This window comes from Alosa alosa, chromosome 23, assembly GCF_017589495.1.
Source record: "Alosa alosa isolate M-15738 ecotype Scorff River chromosome 23, AALO_Geno_1.1, whole genome shotgun sequence".
Taxonomy (NCBI): Eukaryota; Metazoa; Chordata; class Actinopteri; order Clupeiformes; family Clupeidae; genus Alosa; species Alosa alosa.
This window is the reverse complement of record NC_063211.1, coordinates 10,268,038-10,279,230: the sequence shown is the minus strand read 5'-3', so window position 1 is coordinate 10,279,230 and position 11,193 is coordinate 10,268,038. Positions and strand designations below refer to the sequence as shown.

Genomic DNA, 11,193 nt, shown 5'->3' with positions numbered 1-11,193 from the left:
ACTCTCTCTGGATTCATTGGACACAATAGCCTGACACTGCACCCACCAGCATTCTCCAGGTGGCACAAACAAACAAAGGAATTATAAAGATGGGGGTTATGGGAACAACTCAACATTGTTTTTGCCACTACAAACCTAAATAGGCTACATTACAGTAAATCACTTCTCTTTCATTTTCCATGGCTTTGTGTTACCTTTCGAAAAAAGGAGGATAGTGGCCTGCACTGTTTTTAAAGCTCCTAGACAACTTTATTTGAGCAACGTTTCAACCCTTGAGGGTCTTCTTTGTGTGTGTGTTCCTTTGGAACTGCTTCATGCTACCTTTTCAAATAAAGTTAGCTTCTTTCAGTCTGTCACTGATATTTCTCTGTGTACATACAAATAGCCTATATCGGATAGATGGTAACGGAACTGGTGGTGCGTTCCTTAATTAGTTTAGTCATTCGGTTATTGGCATAGTTCGAATTACACCAAAGAGACAGAAATATCAGTTTTGGGGGGGTCAGATATTTTTTCTGATATTGTGAAAGAATATCATTAGAGTTAGGCTACAATACAAGTCAACTCCTATGTTCACTGTAAGAACATTTTAACGTAAAGCGATTCCAGACACCCCTATTGTGAACCATACAATTTTTAACCACCGTAGCGCTAGCAACGGAGATAGAGAACGACTTCAACTTCTCAAGCAAGTGTCAACGTTGAATGACAAAACACTATGTAAATTCCTCCAGTAGGCTAAATTCGGTTTGCTGCTGATGCATGGGTAAATGTAAGTTGCTAGCAGACGTCTCGCTTGTTGAAAATGTTATTTTACAACCTTCATTTATTAACATGTTTTGTTCAGATATAGCTCATGTCAATTTCATACATTGAATTACCGCTACTTACCTGCTACTTTACCCCTCGAGGCTAGAAGTGGACCTTGGTTAGTTACCAAGGTTAGTTAGCAAGATAATTCTCTATTTAAATCAAGCTTTACATTGTGGTGAGGTAAAATCGATTGTCATTTCCAAGATGAACTCCATAGCCTAGGTGTCCATTCTCATTTTATCTTGAATAAATTATTGTGCCCTTTTGAAATGAGTTTGGCACAGATCCCGTGTTGTTTTTATGTTATGCACAAGAGAGTCTGATATAGCTAAGCCTACATAACATCAGTGAAACCTGTGGAAACATAAAAAGAGCCAAGGAGCATAGGCTAAATAGTACATGCTAGTATTTGAATTTGTTTTTAATTGGTTAGTATTGGTTTTACATTCTATTATTTCATATTTTTAGTTTGATAAATGTAGTTGCACCTGATACTGATACTCTCTCAATGAAACTAGGATTTGATTTTATTCACTATGATAAAAAAGGAAAAGTGTATCTGTGTTTGTGCATGTGTGTATGACTCTGTCGGTGTAGGATACTGTAGTGTTGATGATACCCAGCTTGTTCTGGTTATCGGATTCTTGTAGGTTACCGCTCTGTAGTTCTTCTGTGGTAGTATGATTTATCATAGCTCCTTAATCACATTAAAGATTGCGCAGTGTCATATCTCCAAGTAATTGTGTTGATTTGACACTGACTACCATAATAGACTATAATGGAACATTGGTTTCTGTTTATACAGTATATGAGAGGGTTGGGTCTTACCTCCAGGTCTTATGAAATCTAAAATTATCAGCATCATAGCCGGCCCCACAAGGCTTCCGTTTTAACATTCCATATGTTATCTTAATGCAGAGGAAGTAGATTGGGAACCAAATAGAACGTTCAAGCATTGTTTTTGTTTTATTGTTGAAAGGGTCTATAGTAGTATGCTATGCAGCACCGGACTGTACTGATCTACTTTCACGCCTGGTTGTTCCCCTCTGGATTACTGACATCACAGATGTCAATTTCACAGTGGAAATGTGCCTGCCATTCAGCTCATGAACACACCCCTGTGACTAACAACTGTAGGCAGCAGCTTGGTCATATCTTACCTTCCCTAAAGGCACAGCTCAGCGGTGGGCCCTTCTCAGCGGTGGGCCCTCCTCCAATGACAGAGGTCAGTGGTGGACCCTCCTCCAATGACAGAACTCAGCGGTGGACCCTCCTCCAATAACAGAGCACGGTGAAGGACCCTCCTCCAGTGACAGAGCTCAGTGGGGGACCCTAACACCCTGATGGACATGGAGCTTCTGCACACAATCAGACTGACCAGACTGCCCTTGCCACGGGGAGAGGGGGACAGCTATCAGTCAGCTATGTCTGTGTGTGTGAGGGGGACAGCTATCGGTCAGATGTGTTGTGTGTGTGTGTGTGAGGAAAGGAAGACAGCCATCAGCAGAGACATTTCTCTGACACTGCACACGTCACCCAAACGGGTCCCATCTGACAGCCGGACCCAGTACACATACCATCCTCAGAATTGCTACGAAACCGCTACATATACATGAGAGCCTCAGACAAACGGAACCACTATATATACCAGCCTCAGACAAAACTCAGACAAACGGAACCACTACATATACCAGCCTCAGACAAACGGAACCACTACATATACCTGCTTCAGACAGACGGAACCTCTACATAAACCAGCCCCAGACAAACGGAACCACTACATATACCAGCCTCAGACAGATAGAACCACTACATATACCTGCTTCAGACAGACGGAACCTTTACATATACTTGCTTCAGACAGAAAAAAAAACACAAAAGAACAGATACATACTGACCTCATACAGATGGAACCGCTACCAATACCAGACTTAGACAGAGGGAACCGCTGCAGAACCATTCTATATATGGGCATGTGGCCGCACACACAGCTCTACACACACAGTGCATACACACACAAACACACACATGCATGCACACATACACACACACTGCTCTAACTATGGGCTCTGCATGTTCCTCTCAGAGTGTGTATCTGCGTATAAGTGAGTGAGTGTGTGTGTGTGTGTGTGTGTGTGTGTCCAGGCCCTGAGGGTATGAGACCCTCAGAAGAGTCCTCTTCCGCTGAGGGGGTGGAGGGGCCAAGGCTCTGATGAGCTCACATTCCTGACAGAGAGAATGAGGAAGCTGCAGGACATTTGTGTTATTATGAATGAGACGCTGCTGCAGAACAGAGAATGCTGCAGATGAGGTATGTATAAGCACTCTTCTGATCCCGTGATGGAAATTTGGTCTCTGCATTCATCCCAATAGGTGAAGCACACACTAATCCTGGCGCAGTGAGCTGCCTGCTACAGCAGCGGTCAGGGAGCAGTGAGGGGTTAGGTGCCTTGCTCAAGGGCACTTCAGCCGTTCCTCGTGGTCGGGGTTCAAACCAGCAACCCTCCGGTTACAAGTCCGAAGCGCTAACCAGTAGGCCACGGCTGCCCCAATGAGAACGTATTAGAGAACAGAGAACGCTGCAGATGAGGAAAAACAATGCGCTGCGAAACACAGAACACTGCAGATGATGAATGAGAACATACTTCACAACAGAGAACACTGCTGATGAGAAATGGGAACGTGCTGCAGAACAGAGAACACTGCAGATGAGAAATGGGAACGTGCTGCAGAACAGAGAACACTGCTGATGAGAAATGGGAACGTGCTGCAGAACAGAGAACGCTGCAGATGAGGAATGAGAAACATGCTTTTGAACACTGCCATCCAGCTGAGCGCTGTCCCCCTCTCCAGCCAGGCACACTACGCCCTCTACTGGACAACTGGTTCTGGTGCACTTTGGTGCACAACTGGTCACTGCTCACTTTGGAGGCTGTGTGTGTGTGTGTGTGTGTGTGTGTGTGCATGTATGTGTGTGTATGTGTGTCTGTGTGTTTGTGTAACAGAGAGAGGAGTTAGGTGACTAAGGAGAAGACAGCAGTTAAACTAGAGGAGGAAAAGAGAGAGAGCAGTTAAACTAGAGGAGGAGAAGAGAGAGAGCAGTTAAACTAGAGGAGGAGAAGAGAGAGAGCAGTTAAACTAGAGGAGGAGAAGAGAGGAGTTAACCTAGAGAAGGAGAAGAGAGAGAGCAGTTAAACTAGAGGAGGAAAAGAGAGGAGTTAACCTAGAGAAGGAGAAGAGAGAGAGCAGTTAAACTAGAGGAGGAGAAGAGAGAGAGCAGTTAAACTAGAGGAGGAAAAGAGAGGAGTTAACCTAGAGAAGGAGAAGAGAGAGAGCAGTTAACCTAGAGAAGGAGAAGAGAGAGAGCAGTTAAACTAGAGGAGGAGAAGAGAGAGAGCAGTTAAACTAGAGGAGGAGAAGAGAGAGAGCAGTTAAACTAGAGGAGGAGAAGAGAGAGAGCAGTTAACCTAGAGAAGGAGAAGAGAGAGAGCAGTTAAACTAGAGGAGGAAAAGAGAGGAGTTAACCTAGAGAAGGAGAAGAGAGAGAGCAGTTAAACTAGAGGAGGAGAAGAGAGAGAGCAGTTAAACTAGAGGAGGGGTAGAGAAGAGTTAACCTAGAGGAGAGGAGAGAGTAGTTAAAGTAGAGGAGGAGAAGAAAGGAGTTAACCTAGAGGATGGGTAGAGAGAGAGCAGTTAAACAGGAGAGGAGAGAGATGAGTTCAACTCGAAGAGAAAAGAGGAGTTAAAGCAGATGAGGAGGAGAGAGGAGTTAAACTAGAAAAGAGGAGTTAAATTAGAAGAGAAGAGAGGAGTTAAACTACAGGAGGAGAGTCCCAGAGGTCTCTCTAGGCCCAGATCTACAATCTGCAGCCTTAGACAAGATTGTGGTTCTCAAATGCTAATGTGACCTTTCACAGGTTTATGTAACAGCAGCAGATGCAGTAAAAATAGAGTTGATTTTAACAGCAGCCGGAGATGGCCGCATTCACGCCGGATCTGCGCTGTGCCTGGTTCAGCTGGAGTGTGGAGTGACCGGAGGCTACCAGGGTCACATGCTTCTGGTCAGATGACCTGAGCGTTTGGTCACAGTCCCCAGGACCAGATTCAATCTGTGTGAAGAAAAAGGCCCTGTTTGTCTGTGAGGAGCTGAGAGTCACACATAAACACACACACACACATACGCACACACACACACACACATACCCACAAACACACACACACTCATATATGTGTATGCACACACACACTCACTTAGACACATGCAAAAAGCACATACCCACAAATGCACACATACACACACGTACAAACACACACACTCACAAACATACAGTACGCAAACACATACACATATTCACATATGCACAATGTAGACACATAGCCATACTACACAATACACATAGACACAATGCAAAAAACACATACCCACCCACCCACACACACACACACAAACCATTGAGAAGAGCCATAGGCTCATGTCACATGACACCATCTAGTCACATGACCAGCCCAGTCAGGAAATGGGCTGGTCATGTGACATGTGACACACAGCCTCCACACACACACACACATCTGTCTTGGGCCACCAGACTGCAGCATGCAGACAGGCAGCAGAATCCCTCACATGTTAGCCCACTTCACTTCCTACTGGCCTGCTCTGTTTGACTCTGAAGAGTTTGGCCATGTGTTTAATATGGGTGATATCTGTGTGTGTAGTTTATGATCTCATAACATGTGTAGTTGCTTTGAAGAGAACCCTTAAACCTAAAATGCTTGTTTCATGTTACAAACACAAACTCAAGATGTATGCACTGCTGCAAACATCAAAAGTGTATTTAAAACATAACATTGTATATTTTTTGTAGTAAAGATTTCCAATGGGGTAGTGAAATCTAATTTCCTCTTCATTGTAGTTATGTATCAGATAACAGTAGTCTGTAATGTCACCATAACCTGTGGGATTTCCCCACGATTTGTATTATTGTGTTGTCCGTTGAGTAATCCTCTGTGGTAGCAGACAGAACAGCTGCTTTTTGCTGCCAGCTCCCGTCAGACAGATGCATCAGGTGCCACTAGGGGGAAGCAGTGACCTGTCTGAGATTAGTTGCATGGAAGTCCAGGGCGCCGGTTGCCTGGGAATACCTATAGCCTACGCACCTTTGGCAAATTTGGGATTTGCTCTGCAGGTCCACCAAGAGGCCATTGAAACCCATTATATGTTCATAAAACACGGGCACGCAAATACGATCGCTAATCCGGCATGGACGTGTATTTCTTTAGAATTGAGTAAACAACTGCGTTTAAACCCTTCGTTTACAAGATTGCTGCACTTCTGAAACGATTTGCTAAGCGTGTAATGCATCAATTTAAGTTTAATTGAACTGCTAGTTACGCCCCTACTGGAAGTCGCAAGTTAATGGACCTTTACCAGAACCACTGATGTCAACGAGGCGGACCGGGCATGCACTCAATGTGACTATATAACATGACCCCTTTTAAAGTTTGCTTTAAGATTTCTTGTAGTAACTCAGACACAGCACCAACCAACCAACAACCTTAACTTCCCTGATTTACTGGCCGCCTGTCGCTACCCTCCTCGATTCAAAGACCCCCTCGTCGTTGACCCTCTTGATTCATTCACCGCCTCGCTCAACCTCATGTGGCAGCGCCCCTTCTCGTCCCACACTATAGTTCCCCAACACAATAATCGTGGACATGATTTATGAAATATATAGGCGACAGTGGTTCAATAAAGTGTGCCAACCCTCTATTTCGTGAAAATCTGAATAGCCTATATTACAAAGTCGACAAGTGCTCCACTAAAGTTCTCGTAGGCTACAGCTGTGTCGACTAAAACTGTAATTAGGCTACTGATGACGTTTCTCTGTGCGCGAAGAAAGATGAGGGTCATTTAAATTTCACTTTGATTCCCTCCAGTAAATAGTAGCAGGAAACACTTGCTCATGGGCGCGTCAGCGCTCCCATTATCAGAGCTACGGCCATTCAAACTTCATTAACCCTACCACGACCCAGATCCATGCCTTCATGTGAGTGGTGTCATTAATGACACCCAGACCGATATGAGGGGGGCGTCTTATATTTTCCCATCACCAGTAGGATATCCCACACACGAGCAGTCTGCCTGACGCTAGACTGACAACTCGATCCCAGCCACAGTTGTCAAACTGTTCCACTTACAAAGTTCCAACCACGTGTCCACTGATTGATCATTATACATTTGCCAGTTGGCTTGCACTTGTCTTTATCGGCCGTAACTCCCTCGCTGGCCTGTCGAGGCGGAGCTTGTTGTGTATGTTGTGCGCCAACTTCAGCTTATCCGGATCTATCAAGCACGGGCGCACCGGGCCATTGAAGAAGCGCGTGTCATCGGACACTGTCCGCCGAGTCTCAGAGGTAAGACATGTCGGGGGAGCGAGTTATAGTCGAATCTGTTTGTTTATTTGTTGTTTTCTCTATTTTCTATATTTTCCTCAGCTCCTGCAGTGATCTGCCAGCACACGCTTCGTTACCGAATGTCCGATAGGAAATGTGTCTTTGGACTGGTGTTTAGTGGATTACCTGTTACAGTGCGCGCAACTGTTTGGTCAGGGACCTACAGTAACGAGGCGATATCAGGACTGCTTATACGATGAAGAAAGGTTTATTTATAAATGCAATGGACGTTTGTCAGCTAACTTGCTTGTGCACTGTAAATTCTCATTCTATTGTCAGTCGTTTACTACAGGAAGAATTTCACTTGCGGCTTCCCCATGCGCGCGCAGGGAAGAACGGGGAACTTGAAATTATAAACGATAACACATTGTCATTGTAGACTTCACATTGTTATTATAATCTGCCACATAGAACATTGTATTTCCTATTTTTTTAAAGTCTTCTCGTTAATTTTCAATGTTACAATCAATATCATCCGGATAACAATGACAGTCTATAACAGTCTATTTGTCCCAAATCGTTCTGCGCATGACTGCGGACCCAATGTTCTTTTTAATGTTGGATATAAAACAAGACAGGTAAAATGGAAACACCGAGAGCAGAGCTACACACACGCGCACACACACACACACACACACACACACACACACAATAACAACAACAACAACAACAACAACAGCTCAAACATTCATGCAAACACACTATGAGATTGTTTCAGCGGGCAGAATCATCCAGAGTTAATCTTGTGGATTATAGTAGAGGAGGATGTATCTTTCTGTTTGGGTCAGTGGGAGAGGCCTCAATAGCCTCTCTCCCTCTCCCTCTCTTCCAATCCCTCTCTCTTCTCTCTCTCTCTCTCTCTTGTTTGCTAAGGGGATCCTGAGACTGCGTCACTCCACCCTTCTCAGTTTGCTCTGGACTCTCAGGTCCACACCAATGCAAACATAACCTCTCTTGTGATGGCTCCCTCCTCTCTAAAACTATGATACAGGCACACACTCCCATAATGCTGCTGTGACATAGTGCTGCTGGCACTCGGTTCCCATAATGCCCCTGTGATATGGTAGGGCTGGCCACTCCGTGGCCATCTTGGTAACATGCTTCGGGCAATTATTGGGAAGCTTTTTTTCTATTCAAATCAGATGAATTTGTATTGAAATCTGAATGGCACGATATTAATACCCCCAAATCGCTAAAATAACGTTAAAAAGGACAAAAATGCTGTTGGTTACTTGCATTACAGGAAGGGACGAGATGTGTGCAGACAACGGCCAAATTGGCGTTACAACCTAACCCCATTCATTTCTATGGAGGATTCTTTGAGTGCTACAGTATGTCTCCTCATTAGAAAGTCTCTGGTTAAACTCTCACCATGCCTCTGTGATATGGTGGTGCTGGCGTTAAACTGCCATAATGTGTCTGATATGGTGTACTGGTGCAAAACTGCCATAATGCATCTGTGATTAAACTCCCATAATGTGTCTGTGATATGGTGTACTGGTGTGAAACTCCTACTACTAATATTACATTTATATGTTTATGCTTATGAAATTTGGCAGATGCAACATGCAATGTATGTTATGGTCTCACTTTGTGGGAATGTAGGTCAGCTAACAATGCATTGTAATAGTTAATTTTGGAAAGAACCATGGCCTACACAAGAAGTTGTGTGGCATATTGTGTGGCAATATCTTTCTTGTAAACATGTGAAAATACACATTCCTGGGTTTAGAACTTTAGATTCAGAAACAGACGTCAATGGACTCTTTTCCAGACCAACATGCAGAACAAATTTGTTAACAGGTTCGTCTGGGTTCACCCAGGCTATCAGATAAGGTCTTATCTTCCTGATTGCTGATCTGTTGTCGCAGATAAACCAACGTGACTTAAAGGGACTCCAGGCAAGCTTGATGCTTTTTCTCTATGAAACTCCCCCTTGCTCGGTCTGAAGCTCTTTTCCTTTTCTTTGCATCTTCCGTCAAGTGTTTTCGCTGCTTCTTCGCTGGCTCTGCCATTATACACACGTTTGCAACAATCGCTAGTGTTTCGTTAGCCTGCCTCTGTGCTGTGGATGCAGGATGTAAACTGATCCTGCTTCGGCCGGTGGGTACGATACACTGAACTTGCAAGCGGGATATTCTTCCTACAGGCAGTAGGGGCGGGCAAGAGAGTCTTCATTCGACCTGTAATGAGTCATTTAACCATAAACCGATTTACGAAGATGAGTAATTAACACGAAAACGTTGCCTGGTGTCCCTTTAAGCCACTGAAACTGGTGGTAGGCTAGTTAGAATACACATTTTAAATTGTACAGGAAGAAAAAGGACAGGACAGGAGGGGTCAACATCTTAAAAACAGGATCTTATATACAAGGATACATGAAGTTGTCTAAAGCAATGGTTTTCAATAACTGTGCCGGGGCACACTAGTGTGCCGTGAGAGATCATCAGGTGTGCCGCAGAAAATTACCCAAATGTCACTCACTGGTCCAGAAAAGCAACTGTTGCATCAAAGAATTCATAACCACATGCTCTCATTGATTGTATGATTGCACTATTTGTGGTATGCAGACATTGTACAACGGGGGCCCCATATCCAGTATTCACAGAATCATCACATATCCAGTTCATAACAACAATTAAATTAGATATAGTAACCTACAAATGAAACAGAGGGCACTTGTTTTATTGAGCAGGTCTTGCATAAAAGCCATAATAAGGCCATATCTGTGTATTATTTGAAATTTTAACCTATAGTATGTTTATTTTTTCTTCACACAGGATGTTAGTGTGCCGTGGGACATTTTAAGTGTCAAAAGTGTGCCGTGGCACAAAAAAGGTTGAAAAACACTGGTCTAAAGCCATGTGGAAGTGTGGGTGTTTATTAAGGTAGTGTGGAGGTATGTGAAGATGTCTAAAGTGATGTTGTAATGTAGATCAAGAAGTCAGGTGGTTTGTCAGGTGGACAGGGGCTTGTGTTTCTGATGCTGAGGAGTGAGGAAGGGATTCTGAGGAGAATTGTGTGTGTGTGTGTGTGTGTGTGTGTGTGTGTGTGTGTGTGGTTAGAGTTACAGCAAGCAAACTAATCCACAGGTCCCTTGGGCTCATTAAGAAGCAATGTACTTTCATTCTTAAGAACTCATACAGTATTACCTCAGTGTGAGTGTGAGTGTGTGTGTGTGTGTGTGTGTGTGTGTGTGTGTGTCTGTAAAACAATGTAGCCATTCTGCGTGATATCGTGTTGAGTGTGAATGTATTATAGTGTTATGTACGTAATGGAGTGATGTTGGTGGTGGAGCGTGTTATGGGATGGAGCAATGCTCATGGTGAATTGTGTTATGCAAAATGAGTAGAGCGCCATGCACGTCCAGCATTAAGTTCCTGGCCAGCTGGCCTAATACTGGCCACAGGGGTCTGAGTCAGAGCATCAGACAGAGGAGGAGAGGAGGAGATCAGGAGATGAGATGAGGAGAGGAGGAGGAGATCAGGAGATGAGATGAGGAAATGAGGAGGAGATGATGAGATGAGGAGAGGAGGAGGAAATTAGGAGATGAGATGAGGAGAGGAGGAGGAAATTAGGAGATGAGATGAGGAGAGGAGGAGGAGATTAGGAGATGAGATGAGGAGAGGAGGAGGAGGAGATTAGGAGATGGAGGGGAAGATGGAGGAGACTTCACGAGGACGAGATGAGGAGGAGGTGCAGGAGACTTCACAAGGAGGAAAGGAGGAGATGAGGAGATGGAGGAGGAGATGAGGAGGGGATGGAGGAGGAGATACAGAGGACATGAAGAGGTGGAGGAGATGAGATGAGGAGGTGGTCCAGGGCTCTCACACAGGCACAGGCTGGAGGTGGTGCGTGGTAATGGGGATGGAGAAGGGCATTGGCTGTAGATGTCTCCCTGATATTAAAGAGTGTCTGATGTGTGTGTGT

At 44.4% G+C, this 11,193-nt stretch overlaps 1 protein-coding gene across 1 annotated transcript in view; it reads left to right on the top strand.

Moving 5' to 3' along the window:
* Nucleotides 1–6,987: 6,987 nt before the first annotated feature.
* Nucleotides 6,988–11,193, top strand: part of pip5k1ba (phosphatidylinositol-4-phosphate 5-kinase, type I, beta a) — an 18,583-nt gene continuing 14,377 nt past the window's right edge. Inside the window, exon 1 of the mRNA XM_048235699.1 lies at nucleotides 6,988–7,224. The gene's annotated coding sequence lies outside the window, so the exon portion shown is untranslated. The remainder of the gene's footprint in view (nucleotides 7,225–11,193) is intronic.